General features: G+C 42.6%; 1 long non-coding RNA gene across 1 annotated transcript in view; it reads left to right on the forward strand.

Moving 5' to 3' along the window:
* The window catches only part of LOC306643578, a 42,661-nt gene extending 17,682 nt beyond the window's left edge, over positions 1–24,979 (forward strand). The window contains exon 4 of the long non-coding RNA XR_013758993.1: positions 24,507–24,979. This is a non-coding gene — a long non-coding RNA (uncharacterized lncRNA). The remainder of the gene's footprint in view (positions 1–24,506) is intronic.
* The last annotated feature ends 164 nt before the right edge of the window (positions 24,980–25,143 follow it).

The raw sequence follows: 25,143 nt of genomic DNA on the forward strand, positions 1-25,143 counted from the left end.
CCTCATTCCTTTTTCTGGATAAATATGTCCCCATTGTGTATCTATCCTACATTTTGTTTTTCCATTCATCTGTTGACGGACACTTGGATTGTTTCCATCTTTTGACTATTGTGACTAATGCTGCTCTGAACAATGAAGCCAAAGGTGACATAAAGAAGTAGAAAACCACAACAGACAAATTACTACAGAAGAAATTAAAGTTAGTGAACAATCTATGTTTAAAAAGCTCTTTGTCAGCCAGGCGCTGGGGTGCATGCCTGTAATCCCAGGGCTCTGGAGGCTGAGGCAGGAGGATCACAAGTTCAAAGCCAGCCTCAGCAAAAGCAAGGTGCTAAGCAACTCAGTGAGACCCTGTCTCTAAATAAAATACAAAATAGGGTTGGCATGTGGCTCATCGAATGCTCCTGAGTTCAATCCGCATTACGCCACGTCCCCCCAAAAAACCCTCTTTGTCTCAGACAATTCCAGGAAAGTTCCCCAAGACCCTTAGGATATATAAAGATTCCTGAGACTCAAAGAAGGTGGGTAAGTTTCCCAAATCATTCTACAAGGATAGCAGAACCCTGACTAGACAAAACTCAAAATAAATGGGCTAAAAAGAAACCTGTGAAGAAACATCACTTAAAAATATAGATGCAAAAATCCTAAAATGGGAGTTCAAATGACATACTGACAAATGAAATTTATCTGCACAAAGACTAATTCTAATGTGACTGACCAAGTAAGGTTTATCCCAGGAATTTAAATAGTTCAATAATACAAAATGTCTTATTGTAATTCAACATTTACAATTTAAAGAAGAAAAGCAATATAATTATCTCAAGTGTAAAACAATATTTTGACTAAATTTCAACTTCTCTGAAAAAATTAGAAAAAGAAATAAATATCCTTTAGTAAACATTATACTTAATGGTGAGATAATGGAAGTGTTCCTATTAAGTGTCAAGAAGACTTGCTATTGCCTTTATTACATAAATCATGTTGGCTACTCCAGAAAGCTAAACCAATGCAAGAAGAGAGAGATAAAGATACCAGGAACAAAAAAGGAAAAGCTGTCTTGATTTGTAGATAGAAGATAATCTAGAAAAATCTGCGAGTTCACCGAAACAACACAAAACAAAAACACCATAAAAACAGACGTTTTAGTGAGACCAAGCCTGTTATGGTTTGGATTGAGGTGTCCCCCAAGAAGCTCCTGGTTAACTTGATGGTAACCAGGTAACCAGCTTGGCCAGAGAGGGTGATTCCCTAGAGGTGCTCTGGAAGGAGGCATCTTCCCTGTGGCGCCTTCCCCCATCCCTTCAGTTCTCTGCTTCCTGACTCTGCCTGGAGCTGAGCAGCTTTCCTTGGCCAGGCCCCTTCCCCAGGATGTGCTGCCTTGCCGCTGGCCCAGAGCAATGGAGTCAGCTCTCTGTGGTCCGAGGCCTCTGAAACCCTGAACCTCCAATAAACTTTCCCTCCTCTAACTTGTTCTTGTCAGATATTTTGGTCATGGCAACTAAAAAGCTAACTGAAACACACACTCACACAAATGGTAGATTTCCTCTATACTAGCATTAAGCACTTTCAGAATCCATGGAGAAAATAAACACTTTCACATCAGCCATGACAAATACTTTTAACTTGACTTAGAATGAAATGAAGACAAATATTAAACTTTAAAGAGGCATAAGAAAAAACACCTAGATAAATGGAAGAGCAAATCTTGTTCATAAATCGAGACCCAATATTGTTAAAATGTCAATTGTCTCATTAGCCCTGCATTCCAATGCAAATTCCATTTGGATATTTAGGAAAACTTAGCCAATTCTCAAGTGCACCAGTAAGAGGAAATGAACAAGAACAGGAAAAGACTGAAAAATAAGGATAATGAAAGAGGTACTGCCCTAGTAGATAGCAAAAATAAACTGCAGGGCTGTAGCAATTAAAGCAGGGAGATGTCTATGTAGGGAAAGATAAATAGAAAAACATTCATTCATATAGGGGAATTTATTATATCACCCAAGTGGCATTTCATATTAGTGGGGGAAATGATAAGACATTTGCTATTCATTGCAGAACTTAGATTCCTACCTCACATCACATACACATTTCATAGGAGTTAAAGATTTTTTAAATAAATACTTAGGAACTTAGAAGAACATAGTGAAGAATGTATCCCCTTACTGGGAGGGAAGATTTCCTAGGCTATACAACACTCCAGAAGGGCTCTCTGAGGCCAGGCTGCAGTCCAAGGCAGGACAAATCCAAGCCCTGCATGCTGCCTTGGAGGCCTCCCACCTCGGATGAAGACCATCCAAGGACCGTGAGCATCTGGGATGCTCAGTCACTCACACGGGTTCACATCAGTCACTGCAAAGCCCTGTTTTGTGAAGCTGGATCTAGAACACTGGGGAGCAAGCAAACCAGATCTTTCAAGGTTTTAAAATGCCTCTGCTGAGCTAACACATACTAGAGACCCCAAAAGGTTACCACGCATTCTCCCCAGAAGAGGAAGACGTACAAAGCTCTTCTGAGTTAGTTTCTACCTTGACTTCCATTAGATATTTCATTTGGCACATTCAAATGGGTTCATAGTTTATAAAAGCGGTAGTATATGGCATTTCATTCTAACCAACACTGTCCAATAGAACTTTCCACAATGGTGGGGTTATTCTGTATCTTTACTGTCAAGTTCAGTAGCCACTAGCCACATGTGTCTGTTGACACATAAAATGTGGTTGGGATAAGGGAGAAATGTAATGTTTTATTATAGTCTAATTAAAGTATAAATGATCTCATGAGACTGTGGTGAATGTGTTGGATAGACAGGTTTTAACCTCCACCAGTCTCAGCCTCAAAGCCTGGTGGAAGCTCACTGTGAGAACACAGAGGATGTAAACCAGGATAGCTAGGCCAGGAACCAGGAGAGTCTGCAAGGAGGTTGTGTTAGTTTTCTGATATGGAAATGAATTACAAATTCAGTGCTTAAAACAACACAAATGAACTCCCTTATACTTCTGTAGGTCAGTTAGTGTTACTAGGTAGGTAAATTAAGGTGTGGGCAGAGCTTTAAAAGCTGTACAGGAGGGTCTATTTCTTGACTCAACTTCTAGAATTCTTTGGCTTCTTCCTCCATCTTCAAAGCCTGCAGGTTAGCATTTCCAAAATCTCTTTCTCTCTGGCCTCTGCTTGTCTTCAGACCACCTTCTCTGACTCTGACCTTCCTGCCTCCCTCTCATAAGACCCTTGTGATCCCTTTGGGGCCACCAGGATAATCCAGATAATCTCTGCCTCTGGAGATCCTTAATTTCACCACAATGCCTCTTGACTTGTAAGATAGCATATTCGGAGATTCTGGGGATTCAGATGTGGGCATCCTTTGATGGCAGTGGGAGGGTCACTATTCAGTCTACCACTAAGGGTGACCAACCTTCCTCTTCACATAAAATCTGGGCTAATGATCACCACTAGAAGCCGACCTGAAGATTGGTCCAACCAGGAAACCTCAGTGTTGGCACAACACTGCTAGGTGATGTAGACAGAGCAGGGTTCAGCTCCTTGGGGAGTAGACTTTTAGACCCAGCAGAGAGAAGATCCACCTCCAGTTCCTGGGGATGGTAGCCTGGCTGCAGCCTCAAGTGGGGGGTGTGAGGAGGAGGTGTCACACTGAGGAGCCAGGGTGAGAAAGTGGGAATGTCAGTGGGAGGAAGCCTGCACAGTATCTTCTGGACACTGGAGAGGTATTGACTGTTTTTTAAGCTGCAAAGTTATATAAACAGAGCAATGTTTAAAGAAGATTAAGCTGGCAGTTATGTGCAAGTGGGGCCAGGGGGCAGGAGGGAGGGTGGGAATCTAGTGAATAAATACAGGCATGGAATGATTCGTGTCAGAGGGAGCAGTAGGAATGGGGAGAGCAGAAAGTATGTGTAAGATACATCCTGTCAAACAGAAAATGCACTATAAATACCACTTCTGAGCTAAATTGAAAATGGCAGCAATATCTTAAATCATTTTGGAAAAAATCATTTCCATTTTTATTGGTTTATACATTCAAGGAATTGTGTAATTGTAGAGTCTGTTAAGTGGTTTTTATTAATGCCTACAGCTGTCACTACACACTATACTGTTAACAGGGACACACTGAAACCTTATTTTATATATATATATATATATATATATATATATATATATATATATATAAAACATAGTTAATCATTCAGGTATTTGAAAGAGCATAATGGCACAGTATTTAATTTAGCACAGATAAGATGTGAGTATCAGGATTATCCCTCCAGTAGCAGCAGCAAATAAAATATATTTTCACCTTAGGAAGTTGTGACATTTATTACCTTTCACCTTAAAAAAAAAATGAACCCTGCTTTTGCTTACCAGATGGTCCCTCTTTCTATGGCTTGTGTGCCATCTGGAATTTGTTTTGATAAATCTAAACACTAGGGCTATGTTATCTTCCCAGCTAAATATAACATTTAGTTAATTAGCCTGGCAACCTATGCATTGCTCTTACGTGCTAAACAAGTTAGTACGGTAGCTATTGTTTATGTTTTGGTCACTGGGGATGAACCACCAAAGAAAAATCAATCTACGTTTAGTGACCTCTAGAACAATTTTGAAGGAGGAACCAGAGGCAGGATGGAGTCCCCAAAGAGGTTTAGACTCCACCCTGGGGACTTGTGGGTGGCTGTGTCCGGAGGGAGGGGGTTTTGGATATGTGTCAGATCCTGCATTATTGCTCAATGGGCTTATATCTCCAGGCATCTGAACATAGCCGGAAGCCTGACCTTCTTTCAGAAATTTTTGATTTTTAGGATTATGCATACACATGAAAAAGTGAAGTTTTTTTCCCAAGTTTATAACAAAAGAAGCAGCCCTGTGCTATCCTGTCCACTCCTGATTCCCACATAGGAGGCACCCAGTTCCCATGAGGTTAACCGTTTTTTTTGATTTTTGCCTTTCTATTTTTCAAGAACTTGCTTATGTTGCTATTTTCTTTATTTTTCTACTTTAATCTTTTGTCTTCCTTCTGCCAAAGGAAAGAATTCCCTCTCATACATTACAATTTCCCTTCCAATCTAAGTTTATTCTACTTTTAGTCAATAGTATTTGCATTACTTTGACTATGGAGATGATATTCAAAGCTTAGCCATGTGTATACTATAATTAACTACATTTTTTCTTTCTCATTGGACCTTTTTTTATTTTTTCTTTTCCATGAGAATAATATCGTTCTGAATTTTTCTATTTGTGTTTTTATGTGCCAATGGCTAATTTATCTCCATTCTTATAAATCTCCCCAAATGTAAATCGCTTCTCCTAATGATCAAACAGCAGGCCATTTTTAGTTTTTCGTCTTCCTCTTGGGACCATTCCTCCTGTAACCCTCCTGTTTCAGCCTGTGCTCGCTGTCACTCAGGAGAGCCCCATCCTCGGCATCTCCTTCTCTTTCCCTGGGCTGGGGAGCTGTTCTTGGATGCCAGGCTGGAATTATACCCTCATCTAAGCGGAGACCACTATTCTTTAAAAAAAAAAAATAGGAAGAGAGAAACCTAAGTTAAAATTTGTGGAATTTTGTTCTACCCTCACCATGACTGTTGTTTTCTTGGTCCTAGAATTTTAGTTTTGAAATCATTTCCCAAAACTTGTTAAAGGTCCATGATCTTTGGCTTCTAGTTTTCACTTGCAGTTTGATCTACACCTACTCCAAGTCTTTCCCCAAAGCTTTGTGTCTTTTTTCCTTTCTTTTCTGTTTGTCCTTGATGTTCTGAAATTTCATGTGATGTGGGATTGTTCTTTCCATTTCTTTTTTTTTTTTTTTTTGTACTAGGGATTGAACTCAGGGGCACTGGACCACTGAGCCACATTCCCAGTCCTAGTTTGTATTTTATTTAGAGACAGGGTCTCACTGAGCTGCTGAAAGCCTGGCTAAGTTGCCAAGGCTGGTTTCGAAAGAGCTGCTGGGACGACAGGCGTGCGTTCTTTCCATTTCTCTGGGCACTTGGTGAGCCCTCTCCACCTCCAAATGCACATCTTTCCATTCCAGGAGATTGTCTTGTATACAGATGGTTTGTTTTATTTCCTCTCTTGGCTTTTCTTCCTTCATTTATTTTTGAATTCTCTTCCAGATATCAGACTATCTGAATTTGTTCACTAATATTTTAGAAATCTTTTCCCATTTCTTTCCCTCTTTTATGGACTTCTACATATCTGGTTTCATGTTTTTAATTCCTAAGAGGCCCCTTGTCAAAATTTCATTTATAACCTCTTATTCTTGTCTCTTGGATGCAATCTCTTTCCTTATCTCCCTAAGGATATTAACTGTATTTGTTTTCTTCTGCTCTTTGCCTATTTTTCTCTCCCCCTGCAAGCCCCCAAGTTTCTTTTACTTTAACCCTTATGGTTTATCAGAGCCTTTCTCGAATGCATGGTGATCCTCAGCTACCCATTTACAATTGAGAGCTGACATTCAGTGAGGGAGGTGGTGCTGACTGGTGGGTGGACTTTACTATTGGATGGTCTGCTGTTTTCTCTCAGGCCAGTAACTTCTGGCAGAGAGGCAGTGCCTATTGGCTGGGAGGTATAGGCATGGTTATCTGGGAAGAGATGAGAGATGTCACTTTCCCGAGTGTTGACCTTCACACAGTTTTTGGTATGACAACACCGTTCTTACTGTTGTCTGGGCTAGAATCTTTCTGGCCCAGTCTCTTCTTTCAGTGTGGTGTGGAGCAGTTGCCTGGTTGCTGAAGGAAGATGTGAAATTCAGGTATAACTGATTCTTAAAATGACTTTGAACCAATATATCTGTATTTTTTTTTTATACTAGGGATTGAACCCAGGAGACACTTAACCACTGAGTAACATCCCCAGTCCCTTTTAAAGTATTTTATGTAGAGACAGGATCTTGCTGAGTTGCTTAGGGCCTCACTAAGTTGCTGAGGCTGCCTTTGAACTCATAACCCTCTTGCCTCAGCCTCCCAAGCTACTGTGATCACAGGCATGTGCCACTGCGCCCAACTCAATATATCTGTTTTTAGTCTCACTTGGACCTCTACTTTTTTGGTTTTTTTTTTTTTTTTTTTTTTTTAAATGGTACTAGGTACCATGAAAATCCAGTAGTGCTTCACCACTGAGTTACATCCACAGTCCTTTCTATTTTTTATTTTGAGACATGGTCTCCCTAAGTTGTTGAGGATCTCACTGAGTGACCCAGGCTGGCTTTGAGCTTTCCATCCTCCCGCCTCAGCCTCTCGAGTCTCTGGGAGTACAGGAGTGCACCACCATGGAGGACAGGGACCTCTATTTTAAAAGGCACCTAAAGGTTCCTCTAATTCTTGAGGCTTTCTGATTTTCTTCTGCACAGATCAGCTTACTTCTAAAATTATTCCTCTACCAAGTGAGATTTCAGCTTTCTCAGGGTACAAAGTCATTAGCATGAACCCCTGTGATTTCTAGGTTTCAAAATCTGTTGCTGTCATTTTCTCTCTTGTTCTGTGTCCTTTTGCCCATTTGTTTAAATTCCATGTCTGTTATTCTAGTGAAGCTTTTGGAGGGAGTGGAGGTAAGTACAGGACTTGATCTACCATATTTAACTGGAGGCCCCTCTAGAGGCCTAAGTGGATCTGAAGTTCTGATGATGAGGAAGGTCTTTAAACTTGGAAGTTGGATGACAGGAAGCCACCTTGGATGTGAGTGACTGAAGGGTGGATGATGACTTCATTGCAAAGCAGTCAGTTCTCCACTTTCAGAGGGCTTGTCATTTGCAGAGCACTTTCTGGAGCTGGGTGTAGAGAATAAAGAGGGAAAACTGAAGTGGTGAATGGAAAGAGTTCTGATTCTGGGTCAAATTTCTTCTTATTAATGATAAACCTCTTTTTTCTCTTTTTCTTTTTGATCTGGGATCTTGCTATGTTGCCCAGGCTGGCCTCCAACTCCTAGGCTTAAGTGATTCTCCTGTTTCAGCCTCCCAAGTATTGGCAACCATTAGCACATGCAACTACCATGCCCGACCTTCATTGACTCTTAATTCATTGCAAACAGAGGAAGTAAGTGTATTAGTACATTTTCTGTGGTTATGACAAAATAGCTGAGGTTGGGTACTTTATAAAAGAAAGAGTTTTGTAGCTCACACCTCTGGAGGTTCAAAAGTATGGCACCAGGATCTGCTTGACTTTGATGGGGGCCTCAAGACAGATGATAGCACAATGCAGTGGAGATCATGTGGTGAGACAGGAAGCCTGAGCAAGGAATGGGTAAGTATTTTTTCTTTCTTTTCTTTTTAATAAACAATTCACTCTCATGAGAACTAAATCACTCCTCGAGACCAACATTAATCCCTTCTGAGGGTGATGCTCTCAATGACCTAAATATCTCCCACTAGGCCCCACCTCTTAAATGTTCCACTGCCTCTCAATATCGCCACACTGGGGACCACACTTCCAATACATGAACCCCTGGGGAGCAAACCACATCTGAACCTTATTAGTAAGTAATAACTTATAGTTATTATTTTTCTTGATGGATATTTTAGAAAGGCAGAAGTCCCTGAAATAGGGTAAGTGACTCTAAGACTCAGTACACCTCACAGGTCTTTTTTAATAGGTGTTTCTGATTTGGTTTGCTGGACGTCTCTCTAAGAACTTTCCCATCTTCCCAGGTTCCTGGTATTTGTGAAAGGACAATGGAAGTGCCATTGGAAGCAGGAAGAGAAGCAGGTGGCCACCACCTGTGGCATGTGCCTCTGGCCTTCCCCATGATAGTGACAGGGAGACACAGCTTTCACTGCTGTGTCTTGGGCCAGTAAATTCCCCTTTATTTTGCCTAAAACACTGATTTATGTCTCCAAGCTTATCACTTGACTCCTTTTTTTTCTTTACTTCTCTTTGAGACCTCTAAATTATATTATAAAAATAGGGCTCGTTTGAGTCATTTCTCTAAATGGTCCAGATAGATGAAATTATTGAGTCAGCTAATAAAGATTATCTTTAAAAGGAGTCCCAAGACATTTTAATAAGCATTAGTCATGTTTAATGACATTGTTTTTTCACATGTCACCTATAGGTCTTATGAAGAAATCGCTCATTCCCATGTAATGTACACATAATTTAGTATGTGTTGTTGCTCAAGAAGTATGGATTGAATTGACTCAGCTAATGTTAGGTGCGAACAAATATATTTCTGTGGCATGCTGTATACCCCACAAATATGCATCTTCTTGAACTGTGAGGTCCTGTGCTAAAGGATTCTTTCATCCTTGGCATGACTATTCTCTGTAGTGAATGTAGTAAGTGGTGTCTTAAAGTAAATCGAACAGTGGTTAGGTATATGCAGAAATTTTGCTCACTGAGTTTAAGTCTAAACTTTTGATTGGTTTAATGATTTTGATACATGGATTGTCCAGGGTTCTGGCTCTTGCAATTACTTTTAAGCTGTCATTGTGGCCCAGAAGAAGTGAGAGGAACATTGTCTGGGCTTTGGAATCAGGTATAACTGGGATTAAGTCTTGGCTCAGACACTTAACAGCTGTGTGACCTCAGGCAAATTACCTAACCATGCTGAGCCTCAATAGATTTATCTGCAAATATGTACATGACTGGGCTGTTGTGCAGATGGGAGGTCATGCAGATAATAGCACAAAGTGCAACCCACAGAAGTTCCTGAATAAATAATGGCCATAATAATATAACAACAACAATAATAATTTCCACTGCTCTAATGGGAATGACAACACCAAATCAGTTGTTAGTGGCTGCCTTGCATATCCTATACCCAGGGACGCCTCTTAGAGTAAGAAGTTGCTTCACCCTAACACAAGGCATCTATGGGTGCTGTATAAACATAGGTAACGCATAAACTTACATGTGTATCATTGAACTTAGCTTGACACAACTGAAGGCACACAGCCCGTTGGCTCCAGCCTCTTCTCATGTAAGAGCAGTTTGCATTGTTATCGACTCTTGAGTCCTTTCCTGGTGAGAGCCAGTCAGCCCCTTTAGAATGAGGTGAGATCTGCGTTCTGCTCGGTGCCAAGGCCCCAGCTCAGAGGATGCCTCTGATTCCCTCCCTCCGTCTCTGATGGGTCTCCCATCCCCAGGTCCTCTGTGCGTGCTTCCACTCCTGACCCCCCAGGTTAGTCCTCTCACCTTCCTTGCCCTATTTCCTCATCCTTAAATGTCATGACTGGGGCAGCCAGATGATCCCAAAGTGAGCAACCTGAGAAGGAACATGAACTCCAAGACTGGCTGACCCGGTGCTCAGTTTCCTGCAGGGAGAGATACATTTACATAAAGAATGAACTTGACCAAGCTTATACAGGAATGGACCACAGTGCACTTCACCTTTCCATACATCCATGATGCACCAATTTAAAAACTATAAATGAATAGAAGAAAGATCAATAGAATAGCGAAAAGGGAAGAGGGAGAGGGAGAAGTAGAGGGAAAGGAGGGGTAAGGGGGACTGACTTGGAGCAAATTATATTCCATGCCTATAAAATCACATCAAAATGAACCCTAATATTGGGCGTAACTATAATGCACTAATAAATAGTAAAAGAAGAACCTGCTTGATGGGTTTCTCTCTGAAAGCTGAAGTCCTTGGTACTGCTCTCAGCAGCTCCCTCCCTTCTCCTTGAGTGAATCAAAGCACCCTTGCCTTGATTCTTATTTTGTCCCAAGCTCTTCCCCAGACTCTACTGATGGGCTGTGACCTGTGGTCACTTCCTGATCTCTGATCTCTGGTTGCTCTTTGTTCACCCATCATTTCTTTCTTTTGGCCTACCTGCCAAATCATGGCCCAAGAAGAATTTAATAATGGAAAGTCTATTCATAATGAACACTTATCTGGTTTCTTATCTTTTAAAAATATTCTTTTATGTCTCTCATCTTATCAACAACCTTACGTGGAAAGATGTTTTCCTACAACTGCTAAGTGTAGATGGTGTGGTTAGGGCAGGAAGGACCTGAAGCTCAGTAAACTAGAAGGGGGTGGTACCTGGATTAAAACCTGGATTTTCTGACACCGACTACTCTTCAGATCTTCAAAGTCATTTCCATATTCTACCAATACGCTTAGGACTTAGGATAACTATTTATCACCTGTAAAGGTTGACAATTGCAATAAAAATAGCCCATCAAACAAGGGTAAGGGGACATAGAAATTCGTTTGGCTTCTTGAAATGCTGGCATAGGCTTGTGGATGTCTACAACAGGGATGTACCTTGGAAATTATCAAGTCCCACCCTGCACATGATACAGAGGAGTAAATAGGTCTCTACAGGAAATGTGATTTGTCCATCACTGCAGTTCAAGCTTGGCTGTTACCTGCAGAACTTTCAGGAAATGGAAGGAAAGGTCAATAAACTTCTTGGGCCAGCGAAGAGTTAACCAGCTTACAGAGCCCACTTGCTCCCGCTGGAGTCCTGGGCTTGTCATAAACACACAGTGTACTCATGATACGAACTCAGGCTGCCAGGTCCCTCCTAGGGAACCTGAAGTGTCACCCTTCCAGGAAAGGAAATCAGCCACACTCCTTCTCCATCTTTCTTGTGTCTGTACTCTTCAAGCTTCAACATGGCTGACTTAGGGGCAGACGGCTGTGGAGGGCAAGGGAGGAGCCACATAAGGCAGCACTCAAATCAGCTCTGCTCTGGAAGCAGCTCTGGAGCCTTTAGTGGTCACTGGGCTGTCACTTTCTTGAAGCTGCAGTTCCTGAGACCTCTCAGCCTCAGGCTCCTTGCCTGTCCTGCTTCTTACCATCTTTCCCACCTGTCCAGCGTTCCCAGTGTCTGAATGCTCCCTAGCTATGAGCCTTGCAGGGCCTTCCTGCTCACCTGGGGGACAGATCCCATCCCACCTCTACCTGGGTTGTCTACCGCTGTGAGCTTCTCCTCACGGCTCCCTGGCGCTGCCTCCCCTGGACCTCTGCTTCTGCAAGTATAGAAAGAAGCCATAAAATCTGTTGTGCCAGGTTTAGAGCATATGATTAAAATCACACTGACATAGGGTCTAACCCAAAGGAGGCCCCCTATAATGGCAGCTATTAATATGATTTGCATCGGTGTCTCCTCCTCCGATTGCAGACTCCTAGAGGTTAAGGACCACGTTATTCATTTCTGTATCCCTGTGTCTGGTACCTATTAACTGCTTAATAAATGTCTGCAGAACAGAATGTGTCTCTGAGCATCTGCTGCTCACAGTGCTGGTGGCTTCCAGACTGCTAGAATGATGCCCTGCCCAAAGATGCCAGCCTTCTGACTGGCTCCTCTTGTTCACCGGGACTCAGCACCATTACCAGAGGAAAGGGTGACCTTCACACAAGCTTTCTTTAAATTGCTGTGAGAACAAAGGAAAAAGGGAGAAAAGGAACATCTTTATTAAAGAACATTCTAGAATGTCAGAATAAGGATTTGGGAGGAAATGATCACAGAGGAGCTTTTGCTCAAGGGCTGGTTCTGTCCAGCTGGGCAGTGGCCATGGCCCCTCATATACTAGTCACCCTGGCTGTGGGTGAGGCCCTGTGAACATGAGCTTCCCCTCCCCCACCATGTGCAGAAGTGTATGTGGGTTGCACACAAATGTGACTTTTGACTCACTTCAGAGATCAGGTTTGCTCAGAGGTTTCCAATTACCATAAAAATTTATTCCATGGCAGCTTTTACGGTGTGAGGGGCTAGAATGCTGAGCCAGCACTGCAGAAAATCAGCCAAGAGCTCCTAAGGCCCACCCCAGGTCAGACCTCTAAAACCATCGAGTCCACATGCTCACCCGTGGGTGAAACAATAGAAGGGGTGGTGGCAAAGGCTGGTGTAGTCACTAGAAATAACAAGAGCAGTAAGCTTTAGAGTTTGCCGGAGCTACTTAATTTCTCATGTAATTTCTAAGTTTGGAAAGTGATGTTTACCTTTCCAAATCCCACCACTCCTTCACAAAAACAGGCCAAGCATCTGTTTCACAACACTCTCCATCCTCTGGCCTGGTTTTGGTCTCCTGAGCAGCATGCTCTCTGAAATCCTAGATCCCTGTATCTGGCCCATCTTTGATGGTATGTGCTATCATTTCTCTTTTGCATTATTGTGAATTATAAAATCTCTTGTTAGTTATGCATGTCTGTAATCCCAGCGACTTGGGAGGCTGAGGCAGGAGGATTACAAGTTCAAAACCAGCCTCAGCAACTGAACCCTGAGCAACTTAGTGAGACCCTGTCTCAAAATGAAAAACATAAAGGGCTGGGGAGGTAGCTCAGTGGTTAAGAGCACCTGGGTTCAATCCCAGGTACCATTAAAACAAAACAAAACAAAACAAAACAAAACAAAAAAACCTAAAAGCCTCATTTGGATAAAAATCCCTTTGTTCCCTCATGGCACATAGCACCAGGCTGTGGCTGTGGGGGGTATGGTAAATATTTCTTGAATGAACAACAGAAAAACTGAAGTAAAACCTATGATGAGACTTCAAAAACTATAAAAACTTTTGAAATAGTGGAAAGTCTCATATAATTATTTACAGATAAAATTTACCAAGTGAAATTTATTTACTGAAATAATTCTTTGGAAGATAGGAAGAGCCTTTTGTCTTTTAAACACACCTGTCCGTGTGTAACTCCCTCAAGGAAATGGACCCGATTTTTCAGTCCTTTCCAATCCCTACTAACTGGCACATATTTGGCATAATGTTTTCTTTCCCATTTCTTTTAAAAATGGAAATATTTTTGGCACCTTACTTATTAAAGAGTGACACATGCTTGATGTAAACAGTTAAACAATATAGAAATGTAAAGTATAAGACTCATGTAGGTCCACGTGGAAAGAAGTTATCCACTAATGTTTTTCCACAGTTCTAATGCAGTGTAAATGATATATTTATACTCTCTCATCTGTTCTATCTGTAGTCTGCTTTTAAAACCCCGTGCAATGTCATGGCTTCCTTTGCACATGGATACACAAAGGCCTCCCTCCTTCCCTAGCAGCTACACAGTTCTCTTTATTACCTCTGTTAGAACTCCAGGCAGGTTTCAATTTTTCCTATTAAAACCATACTGCTGAGCAATTCTGGCACATAAATCTTTTTTGGCACTTGAGTATTTCTCGGGTTACCTTCAGACATGAATTTATGCATTGAAGGGTATAAACATTTAACATTTTGAGATCCTGCCAAATTTCCCTCCAAAAAGTTTTTGTTTTTCCAATCTATATCCCCAACACGAATTAAGAAGGCCTATTGGGCTTCCCTACCTTTTCAGTCTTTCCTGGCATCTGTTGAAAAACTTGTATATCTTACATGATACTTTAGGTATGAATACTGCAGACTTTTCCAGCTATTTTCTTTTCTTTTCTTTTTTAACGTAGAATGTGTATTCTTTGGCCTTCACTAAGAGTCTGTGGAGTAAGTGGGAGGGCCTTATTTTTTCTGTCTCAGAATCAGCCACGAAGATTCACCCGACAAGTCAATGTCAAAATCGAAAGTAGGGCCCTTGAACTGTTTTCTCTGAGTGTTTTGCCCTGACAGGCAGGTCTAAGAAGGAGCCCCTGGGGGTTCTACAATTCTCAAATTTATGCTACAGCAGAAAAAATGCTCTGATTGGGGTGTTCAGTTTCTTTAGCTAAAAAGTAGCTCTCCTTTCTTACCAAGCCAAGTGGGGGAGGGAGGTGACAGGTGGCCCAGTGTGTTGACATCCGGCCTGTCAGGAAGTTCTGGGTGGGTGGGAGACGGCCTGCTCAACTCAGTGAGCAATGCCCCAGGAGCTGTCCTTCCACACATCCCCTGTGGAGAGGGCTGACCAGGGAACTCTCCTCACCCTCTTGCTAGTGTCCTCTGAAGTCTAGTGCTGTGAAGTCATCTGCAAGCTCTCCTATTGCTTTAGCTACATTGGGTTATTGTTATTTTCTCAAATGTAGTTTACTAATTCTTGAAAATGGACACCTAAGGCTATTGTTACATAGAAATTAACGTAAGCTATTTCAGGGAGAGAGGTTGCTTTGATAATCTGAGGCTACTTTGCCTCTAGTAGTGGATCAGGCAGGAAAGTCGCTGTATATTGAAATCAGAATAGAAAGCACCATATCCTAACATAAACAAGATGATGGCTGAGGCAAGGTGGAATACTTTGGAAGGGACAATGACTGGCAGCATGGATGTTTATTTACGTGTGTTTGTTTGTTTATTATTTTTGTGGTAATCAGAAATGCACCCAGGCTTTCTACCACTAAGTAAATTCTATGTCCTTTTTTTATTTTAAGACAGGCTGATTTGCCAAGGCTGGCCTTGAACTTGTGATCCTCCTGTCTCAACTTCCTGAGTAGCCATGATTATAGGTGTGGCCACTGTGCCTGACTATGTGGATATATATATGGACTAGGACCACACTGTCTGATATTATCTGATCACATGTGACTATTGAACACAAAATATGGCCAGCATGCTTGAAGCACTGAATTTTTAATTTTAGTGAACCTTAAAATTTAGATTTAAATTTTAAAAACTGACACGCAGTTCGGTTATGGTATTGGAAAACTTAAGTAATTTCAAACAAGTTGAGTGTGTGAAAGTACTTTTCAATGGTAAATTTCATGAAAACTAAAAACTGCTCAAGTGTTTCTGATGAAAATTTAGCATTTGAAGTGAAACGTGCTTTAAGTGTGAAATATACACAGACTTGAATAGCGTAGTATGAAAAAAAGAAAGTAAAATAGCTCAATGATATTATGTTGATTTTATTTTGAAATGAGAGTATTTCAGGTATACTAATTTAAATAAAATGCAATATGAAAATTCATTTTATCCATTTTGTGTTAGTTTTTTTTTTTTTTTTTGTGGCGGTGCTGGGGACTCACTCAGGGCCTGATACGTGCTAGGCAAGTGCTTTCACCACATCCCCAGCCCTCGATTTGTGCCTTTTTTTTTTTTTTTTAAATCATTTTATCCATTTTTAAATGTGGTTATTAGAAAATGGGAAATTTCTTCATTTACTGAGGATGTATGCAACACCAAACAGGTGCCAAGTACGGAGTCAGCAAAATAGCAAAACTAAGACGTACTGTTTTTACTTTTTTGTTTGTTTTGGGTACAGAGGATTGAACTCAGGGGCACTGGCTGAGCCACACCCCCAGCCCTATTTTGTATTTTATTGAGAAACAGGGTCTCATTGAGTTGCTCAGCTTTTGCTGAGGCTGACTTTGAACTCGCGATTCTCCTGCCTCAGCCTCTGAGCTGCTGGGATTACAGGCTTGTACCCTGGCAACCAGCAGAAGGGCTCTGTTTTAGTTAGCTTTTTTGCTGCTGTGACTTAAGGACCGGGCCAAACGACTGTAGAGGAGGAAAAGTTTATTCAAGTGCTCATGGTTTCAGAAGTCTTAGTCCATAGAAGACCAGCTCTGTTCCTCAGAGCTGAAGGTGAGGTAGAACATCAAGGTGGGCATGCATAGGGAAGCAGCGCACATGGTGATCAGAAAGCAGAGAGACTCCGCTCTGCAGATACAAAATATATACCCCAAAGCCATGCCCCCAATGAACCACTCCCTCCAGCCACATGCCACCTGCCTCCAGCTACCGCTCAGTTAATCCCATTAGGGATCAATTAACTGATTAGGTTAATGTGATGGCCTAATCATTTCTCCTCTGAACCTTCTTGCATTGTCTCACACGTGAGGACACCACATCCAAACCATAACATGCTCCTTATAAATCGGCTGTAGTTAGCTGAAACATACATGTATATGTGCAGATGTGATCCCAAGGAGTGTAACATTCCTAACACAAATATTAAAATCACATTGTTTTCCCTAGCTTTGTGAGTTAAATTCCTAGCTTATTAATTTGCAGACTATTTCATTTTCTAGTATAGATGATTAAGGCTCTAATTTTACTATAAGTACTCCATCAGGTGCATTCCACAGACTTGATGTGTAGCATTTTCTCTCTTCCTTTCTTTCTCTTTTGGTACCAGGGATTGAACCCAAGGGCTCTTAACCACTGAGCCACATCCCCATCCCTTTATATTTTTTATTTTGAGACAAGGCTTCGCTAAACTGCTGAGTCTGGCTTGGACCTTGCTATCCTCCTGCCTCAGCTTCCCAACTCTCTGGGATTACAGGTGTGCACCACCACACCTGGCTCTGAATAAGTCTTAATGAGAGAGAAAATTCAGACACATCGAATGACATGTTAATTTTCATGTGGGCAGGAACTCATGGAACAACAACAACAACAAAAATTTAGATTTCCTTGTAGATGGATTGTTAAAAAATGGTTAATAATATTGATCTCTAATTTATTGTAGCATCAGGGATGACATCTAAATCTTCATAATATATTTCTAAGGACTGACCTGAGACACAGAGGTGAGAAATTGGAGAGGAATGGAGAGTAACCCACCCTCTGTCAATCAATCAGCCAACAAATATTATTGAATATCGATGACATGAAAGGCCGTGAGATAGGTGTTGTGAAGGATGGGATAATGTTAATGGTTGAGAAATAACTAATTACATATATTGACTTATTTACTATTCCCGTAGTCCTATAAGGTAGAGATTATTGTTGGCCTTGAAGCAGTTCAACTAACTTAACCATGGTCATATCGGTACCAAGGGGTGGATCTGGGCATTTTTCCCAGGTCCCAGTCCCAAACCTAATACACTTGGATACATTCAGGAATGCAGTCTCCTTTCTCAGAGGATCCTGATGTGATCTTTCACATCAGGGAGAAGATAAGATACATACAGATGAACAATGAAATCGTAATATGAGCTCTGTCAGGAACAGCTTTTGAGGGCTTTGTGGGAAAGGATGGGCCGGAAGAAGAGGGAGGAAAGAGAGCAGTCCAGGCTCATAGCAGCTAGGGCATGGACCCAGGAAAGTGTCCATTCTGATGGTGGGGTCAGGGGCAAAAGGACACAACATCCTTCCTCCTGTCTTCTTTCATTGTGACCATGCCTTTTCCCCTCCCATTCTGTGTATCTGAAGCTGAAGAATGCTTTTGGGATAGTTCTGTTTTTGTGTTTGGTGGCAATGGTTGTGGAACCCATTGCTGGGCACATGCTGAGCACAGGCTTTACCACTGAGCAGCACCTCCAGCCCCTGAAGGACGTTCTTAGCAGAATCCTCCCTATTCCCTGAGGTTGGATTTTGAGCAGGGGCTAGGACGGGGCTGGAGTTGTTAAGTAGGGATGTGCATAGACTCAGGGCGGTGGGAGGAGGGGAGCGTGAAGATGGGGCACTCAACCAGCATCTCTAGAACGCCAACGACAAGCCAACTCATGGTGGCTGGATTGCAGTGGGCTGAACTGAGGCCAGGATCAGGCACCTTTGAAGTGGAGAGGCAAGAAGGGCAGAGAGAGGGGCACCAACCAGTGGGGCGGAAGGACCTGTCTGAGCCATCTTCCCCTGCCTCTCTCATGGGCAGTGTGGTGAGAGCACAAGACTGTGAGTCAGCAGAACTCTGCTCCATTCCCAGTTTTCCTCTGTGTCGATCACGCCCTCTTATGTCAAATCACATCACCACGTCAACCCTGGAATTCCCGGCCAAGGGGAAGTGGTACCCTCCTGACCAAGTTCCCACAAAGAGAAGACACTCACATGCCTGCAGACCACAGGTGAGGGACCATTGGTGGCATCTTGTTCCTCCTGTTTCTCCCAACAGCTGCCCAGGGTGGGAACTGTGTGAAGTGAGACCTGCCTGTCACATGTAAATTTGCCTCTGAGGTTCAAACTCACGCACATGTCCCCAAGAAGTATATCTTCACGGTGTAAATCATGCCTCTTAATCACGTGCCTTAACTGTAGGACAATTTGAAAATTACTTAAAATACATTTTAGAGTGTATTAGGCCATTTCATCCCAAGTATTGATTCTGCCATTTATCCGCGTCAAGTTCTGCTTCCTCGGATGTTCAAGTATAGCACCAGAGAAGCACACCCAGGCAGGCGTATTAAGCAGGTTTTATTTAAAGATAATAACACAGACTGCTCCCTGGGTGGGGAGAAGGGGCCATGACTGATGTTCTAGAATCCCAAGAAGTGAGCGTTCCCTGAATCTTTTATGGATTAGGGTCTCCTATGTTCTCCTGCTTATCTTTCTCCTTCCTGCCTATGTGACTAGACCCAGGAGATGCCGGTGAGATGGCAAAAAGGTGAGCAGCCATTGGCAGGGGCCAAAAGGAGTGATTCAGAAAGGTTGGGGCCCAGGGGGCATCAATTAGCAATCCCCTGCCTGTAGCTTTTTGGGAGGGGTAGTACAGGCAGGTAACCTTGGTGATCAAAAGGGCTCTGGAGACACGGACATTCCAGTTTCCCAGGGGTGGCCTCCAACTTCCCAGTCTCAGATGGCCTCCGTTCCTCGATTTGACCAGATTCCCTATTCTACACCAACTGCCTGTCTGGTTCTGACTTCAGTATACCACCTATATCTAACCATGGAAGACATCTCGGTGAATATCTTTGGAAAAGTATGTGTTCCGTTTTACAATACACATTTTTCCCCCAGTTTCTCTGTGTAGAACATAATGCACACATTTATTTAATTATAAAAATATAAGACTGGGATCCTATTATACATACTACTCAAAATCTGCTTTTTCTTCACTTGATAATGTATGATGAATATTTTCCTTACCCTGAAATCTTTTTTAACAAAATAATATTGTTTTTTTATAATTTTTTTTTTAGTTGTAGATGGACACAATACCTTTATTTTATATATTTATCTTTTTACATGGTGCTGAGGATCAAACCCAGGGCCTCACACATGCTAGGCAAGCTCTCTACCACTGATCAACAACCCCAAACCCTTTAACAAAATATTTGATGATAGTGCATTCTGGTTTTGTTGGTTGGGTGCACCTCCCTTGGTTTCCTCTCTGCATCACCTTGGAACTGGTCCCTGGGTAGGGAAGGGGCTAAGAGGGAGAGATAAGAACAATTTGCATCTGGGTCCTGTCTTAGATGGTTTCCTATTGCTATAACAAAATATCTAAGACCAGGTAATTTATAAAGAATAGAAATTTATTTTGCTTGTGGTTCTGAGGCTGGCAAGTCCACTATCTTGGCCATGGCACCTGCTTGGCACCTGATAAGGGCCTTTTGCTGCCTCATGACCTGGTGGGGGATGTCACATGGTGAGATAGAGCAAGCGTACGAATTCCATTCTTACTTCTTCTTCTTACAAAGCTACCCGCATGACCTCCTCTAATCCTACTGACTTCCCAAAGTCCCCTCCTCCAATTTGATTAACATATGAGTTTAAGGATTCTTTCCTTCCGCCCTCCCTTCCTTCTTTCTGTCCCTCCTAGTGCTGGGGATGGAATCCAGGGCTTTGTCCATGCTAGGCAAGCACTTTATCACTGAGCCACACCTCCAGCCCATGTCTATTGCTTTTGAAAGGGGTCATTGTCATTGTAAGGAATACTTGCTTCCTTGAGTTTTCCGAAAAAATAAGGTATATAGTTGGTTGTTGGATCTTCTGGGCTAACCCTTTGTTTCCAGACTCTTCTACTCTTGCATTTCAACAATAAGGGCTGATTGTGGAGACAGAGAAAGCATGTCAAGGAAAACAGATGAAAAGCACCCATTTTCTTCAAAGAGCTTACTGCCTAGCACGGGTACAGGAGCCGCAGAGTGTCAGTCACGCGAGAGTCCACGCAGGCCTAGGCTGAGCCAGACTGTTGGGTCTGAACCCTGGTTCATCACTGGCAGTGCATGTGGCTTGCACAACCCAGCCAGTCCCTTGACCTTCCTGGAGGGGTGTTAGAGGTATAAATGTAAGCCCTGAGCAGGTGTTTGGCACGGAGTAAGTGTGGCTCAGCAAGGTCCCTGAATGTGTAAGGCTGACCAGAACAAAGACCCAGGTTAGAGACCAGGACACACTTCTCAGGAATGGCAGGGCTTGGAGGGGTTCCAATGATACAGAAAGGGTGGGGAGGGCTTCAGAGAAAGAGCACAGCCTGTGCCAAGGATGGAGGTCGGGTCGTGTGGAGGACAGTCAGGGGAGAGCGAATGGCCAAGGAGTATATCTGTCTCAAGCTTTGTGTGCTGTTAAGGAGTGAGTGGGAGTTAAAGCAGGAAATCAGGGCCTCGGAGGCTGGCTGGAAGAGACTGTGCCCAGTTTGGGGAGAAATGAGGAAATGTCAAAGGCTTTGAGCAGAGGCCCACAGGCACAGCTGTCCTTGGGTAGGATGGAGTGGGAAGGGGAAGATGAGACAGGCAGGGGTCACAGGAGGCTATCAGGGAAATCCAGGCTGTGGCCTGGGGGAGTGGGAGGCGGGCGTGGGGGGGGAGGTGATGCCAAGGGGGCTGGGTTGGCCCCACCAGCCACGAAGCACAGGGCTCCTCACTTGGTTCAGTGCTCTGCTGGCCCGTCTTGACCTTCTGAATAGATTTTTGAACTAGGAATTTCACAAATTTTGAAAAAGTCTCACCAGTTATGTAGTCAGTCTTGGATGGGGACCCACAAAATGTTTGACCTTGGAGTTGTCCAGAGGAGAGAAGAAACAAAAGGTAGTGGGGGAGTCAGGGTGAGAGAAAGAGGAGATGGGAAGCAGGCTGGTGTTAGGGGAGAGGACACTGAGAGGCCAGCCATCCGGAGATGCTTGAAGAATTTGGTCTAAGAGCTCACTCAGCCAAGTACTTTGAGCGATAGTTATTTATTGGGAATTCATATCATTGTGTTAACCTTTTCTTCAAACACCTTTGGATTGTTTCATTTTATTTTAATGAGATGCACTTATTTTTGTAATTAAAACACAAAATTGCTAAAATCATTTATTTGACAATAATACATGCAGCTTTAGAAGTAGGTATAAGAGATAAACTCTATCTTTTTGCCGTACCGAGGATTGAACCCAATGCTCGTCCACTGAGCTACTTTCCTATCCCTTATTATTTTGTTTTGAGATAGGGTTTTGTTAAGTTGCCCAGTCTGGCCTCAAACTTGAGATCCCCCTGTCTACTGAGTCATTGGGATCAGAGGTTTAAGTCACTGTGCCCTGCTAAGAAGAATCTTTAAAATGGGTCAAGAACTGAATCTGAGAAACCACTTTTATGGACTAAATTGAGTCTCCTTCATACCCCAAAAGTTCATATGTTGAAGTCCTAACCCCCAGTTATCCTAGAAAGTAACTTTATTTGGGAAAGAAAAGAAGATTTGGGGCTGGGGATATAGTTCAGTTGGTAGAATGCTTGCCTAGCATGCACAAGGCCCTGGGTTCCATCCCCAGTACCATCAAATGAAAAAAAAAAAAAAAAAAAAAAAAAGGTTTTACAGGGTAATTCAGTTATAACAAAGTTATTAGGGGTCCTAATCCAGTATGTCCTTATAAGAAGAAGAGATTGGCGCACACAGTGGGACTCTATGTGAGGACACAGGGAGAAGAAGGCCATCTACAAGCTGACAAGAGAGGCCTCAGAAGGAAACAACTGTCATGGTTTGGATGTGGTGTGAGTGAATCCCCTAAAGTTTCATGTGCTAGAAGCTTGATCCCAAGGACGGTGGTGTTGAGGTGGTAGAAGCTTTAAGAGGTGGGGTGCTCCAGGGGAAAGGATTAATGTAGTTCTCCTGGGACTCTGGTTAGTTCCTGAGAGAGGGGGTTATCATGAAAAGCCCAAGCCCTGTCCCTGAATCTCTCTGACTTCCTGTCAGTTCTTCTGCATGTACCCCTACCACTGTGACACCATCCGCCATGAGGCCTTCACCAGTTATGAACTCATGCCATGCTGTTGGACCTCCAGAATTGTGAGTGAAATTAAATTCTTTTCTTTCCTAATTACCCAGTCATGGGTATTCTATTATAGCAATGGAAAATAAACTAATAGACCAGCCCAGCTGACACCTTGATCTTGGACTTTTGTCTTCACAACTGGCAGAAAGGAAATTGTTTAAGCCTCCCAGTCTGTGGTACCTTGTTACAGCAACCCTAGCAGACTAATACAGCCACTTTCTTCTGGAAGAACAGAAAGAGGTCGAAAAGTCTCCAGAGACAGCACAGAAGGGGTCAGATGAGGTAGATGGAGAAGGAAGAGATAAAGTCAAAAAGCAGAGAGCATCTGAAGGATGAGGGATTGCTGCTGGTGCAGATAGTGATGAGGGAGGCCAGGAGGGCACGGCTTCCAGAAAGCTGCTGAGCTTTACATCAGGAAGTTGCTGTGACCTTTGAGAGGATAATGTCACTGGTGCAGCAAGGGGGAAGTCCAGGTGCTTTAGGTTAGGGAGGGGACATGACATGAGGCTCTAGGGCCAGTGAACCCTTACTTTCAAGAAGTTTCCATGTGAAGGTCAGGGTAAAGATGGGACAGAGGCATGAAGGGAAAACAGAATGGAGGGAAGGACTTTTTTAGAGTGGGGGAATCCCTGGGTAAGCATGGCTGGAGAGCCCCAAGGAGAGAGAGCCCAGTGAGGTTCATGGTGCTTCCTCTATGTTTGTTAAATGAGCGACAAGGACTGGGGGAAGGTCACAAAGCTCAGTCCAACAGGTAATCACAGCACACATTTGGCACTGCATCCATAGAAGGAAGGGAGGGATCCTTGTGCTGTCCCCTAATTCAGGACATAGGGGCCCAACCATAGGACTTCCCCTCCTTACTGAGTTCTGCCTGGTTTCCTGTGATCCCCATCATTTTGTAACCTCCCTTGCCAAATTTGGGGAGACGGGTGCCAAATGTCCTCCTATCTCCCAGCACCTGTCACTCAGGGCTTTCCCAACTGCAGAGCAGAAGCCAATCTTGAGGTAGGCCCTAACACTCACCTACAGACCTTTAAGGTCAGGGATCCCGAATGTTCAGAGGGGACTCTGGGCTGCTTCCTGCTCTTCAGCATAAGACTGAACAGTTCTCTCCATCCTGCCTCCTGGGCCCAATCCTCTGGCAGTTTCCTTGTTTTCTTGGGTGGTGAATGCTAAATTTCTGGGCAGTCTCAACTCTAGGACCCTCTTTCCTCTTGGCTCATAGTTTTCAAACTTTTAAAGAAATGGCTAAACCCATCTTTCAAATAACACAGAAATCCCTAAAATATCAAATGACTTAACGTACATTTTATTAGTATATATTTCCATTATAAATTCAAACTTACTATATTCACACATCATAAAGTCAAGCAATGTGAATTGCAGGCTGTTTTAATAAATGGAAAAAAATAGACACTGGGGTTATTGGAAAACATTTTCATCTGGAAGGCAGCCTCAGGGCTCAGTTTATTTCTGATGTTTGCTTTTGTCACATTGTAAGGAGAAATTCTTAATTTGCACAGATAAAGCATTATAAACTATGACAGTTTTTCTAAAAAAAAAATAAATAACCAGCCTTGCAAACCTTGGGGTGTTCTTTAAGTAAAAGCAAATGATAGGAGATTTATTCAGAAGTCTTCACAAAAGTGACTTATCTTTGCAGCACACTTAACCTGCAGTATACTACATGTTTGTGAATAACATATTTGAATACATTATATTACAGTATGCAAAGTAATTTAGCAATTTTTAGAAATGAAATTGGAATCAAATATTTGTGGAAACCGAAATGGTGTTTTTTATAGGATGTGGATCAAGATCCAGTATGCTGAGAACCACTTTGAACCCCAACCTTGTCACTAACTAACAATATTCACTAAGAACCTACTTTGTGACAGATTCTGTGAGGGGCTGAAGATAGAAAAAGAAAAATACATGACATGTCCTCACCCACAAGGACTTTGGCCTGGAAAATAAGTAGGATCAGAGAGAAAGTTCATCAAGTGTATCATTTGCATGATGTTTAGAGAGCTCAGCAAGTAGGTGATTGCAGAAGCAGGCGGGGGGAGGGGAGGGCAGGAGATGTGGGGTGGTTGTGCAGGGCCTGGATGCAGAACAGATTTCTCTGTACTGGTTATACAGTAATCCCCCACTTACATTTCAAGACTTTCTGCAGATGCTTAAAGCCACAGATAGTACCAAATCGTGTAGATACTTGTTTTTTCTAGACATATATATTTATCTACGATAAAGTTTAATTTGTAAGTCAGGCAACAATAACTATTAATAAAATAGAACGATTTTAATCCTGAATTGAAATAACAGTTATTTAAAATTCATAAACTGTATTTCTGGAATATTCTATTTAATATTTTCAGACCTTGATTGGTGGGGTGACTGAAATCATGGAAGGTAAAACTATAGAATGGGGTGAGGGGGCTA

The sequence above is a fragment of the Sciurus vulgaris genome (assembly GCF_902686455.1).
Source record: "Sciurus vulgaris genome assembly, chromosome: 14".
NCBI classification, from domain to species: domain Eukaryota; kingdom Metazoa; phylum Chordata; class Mammalia; order Rodentia; family Sciuridae; genus Sciurus; species Sciurus vulgaris.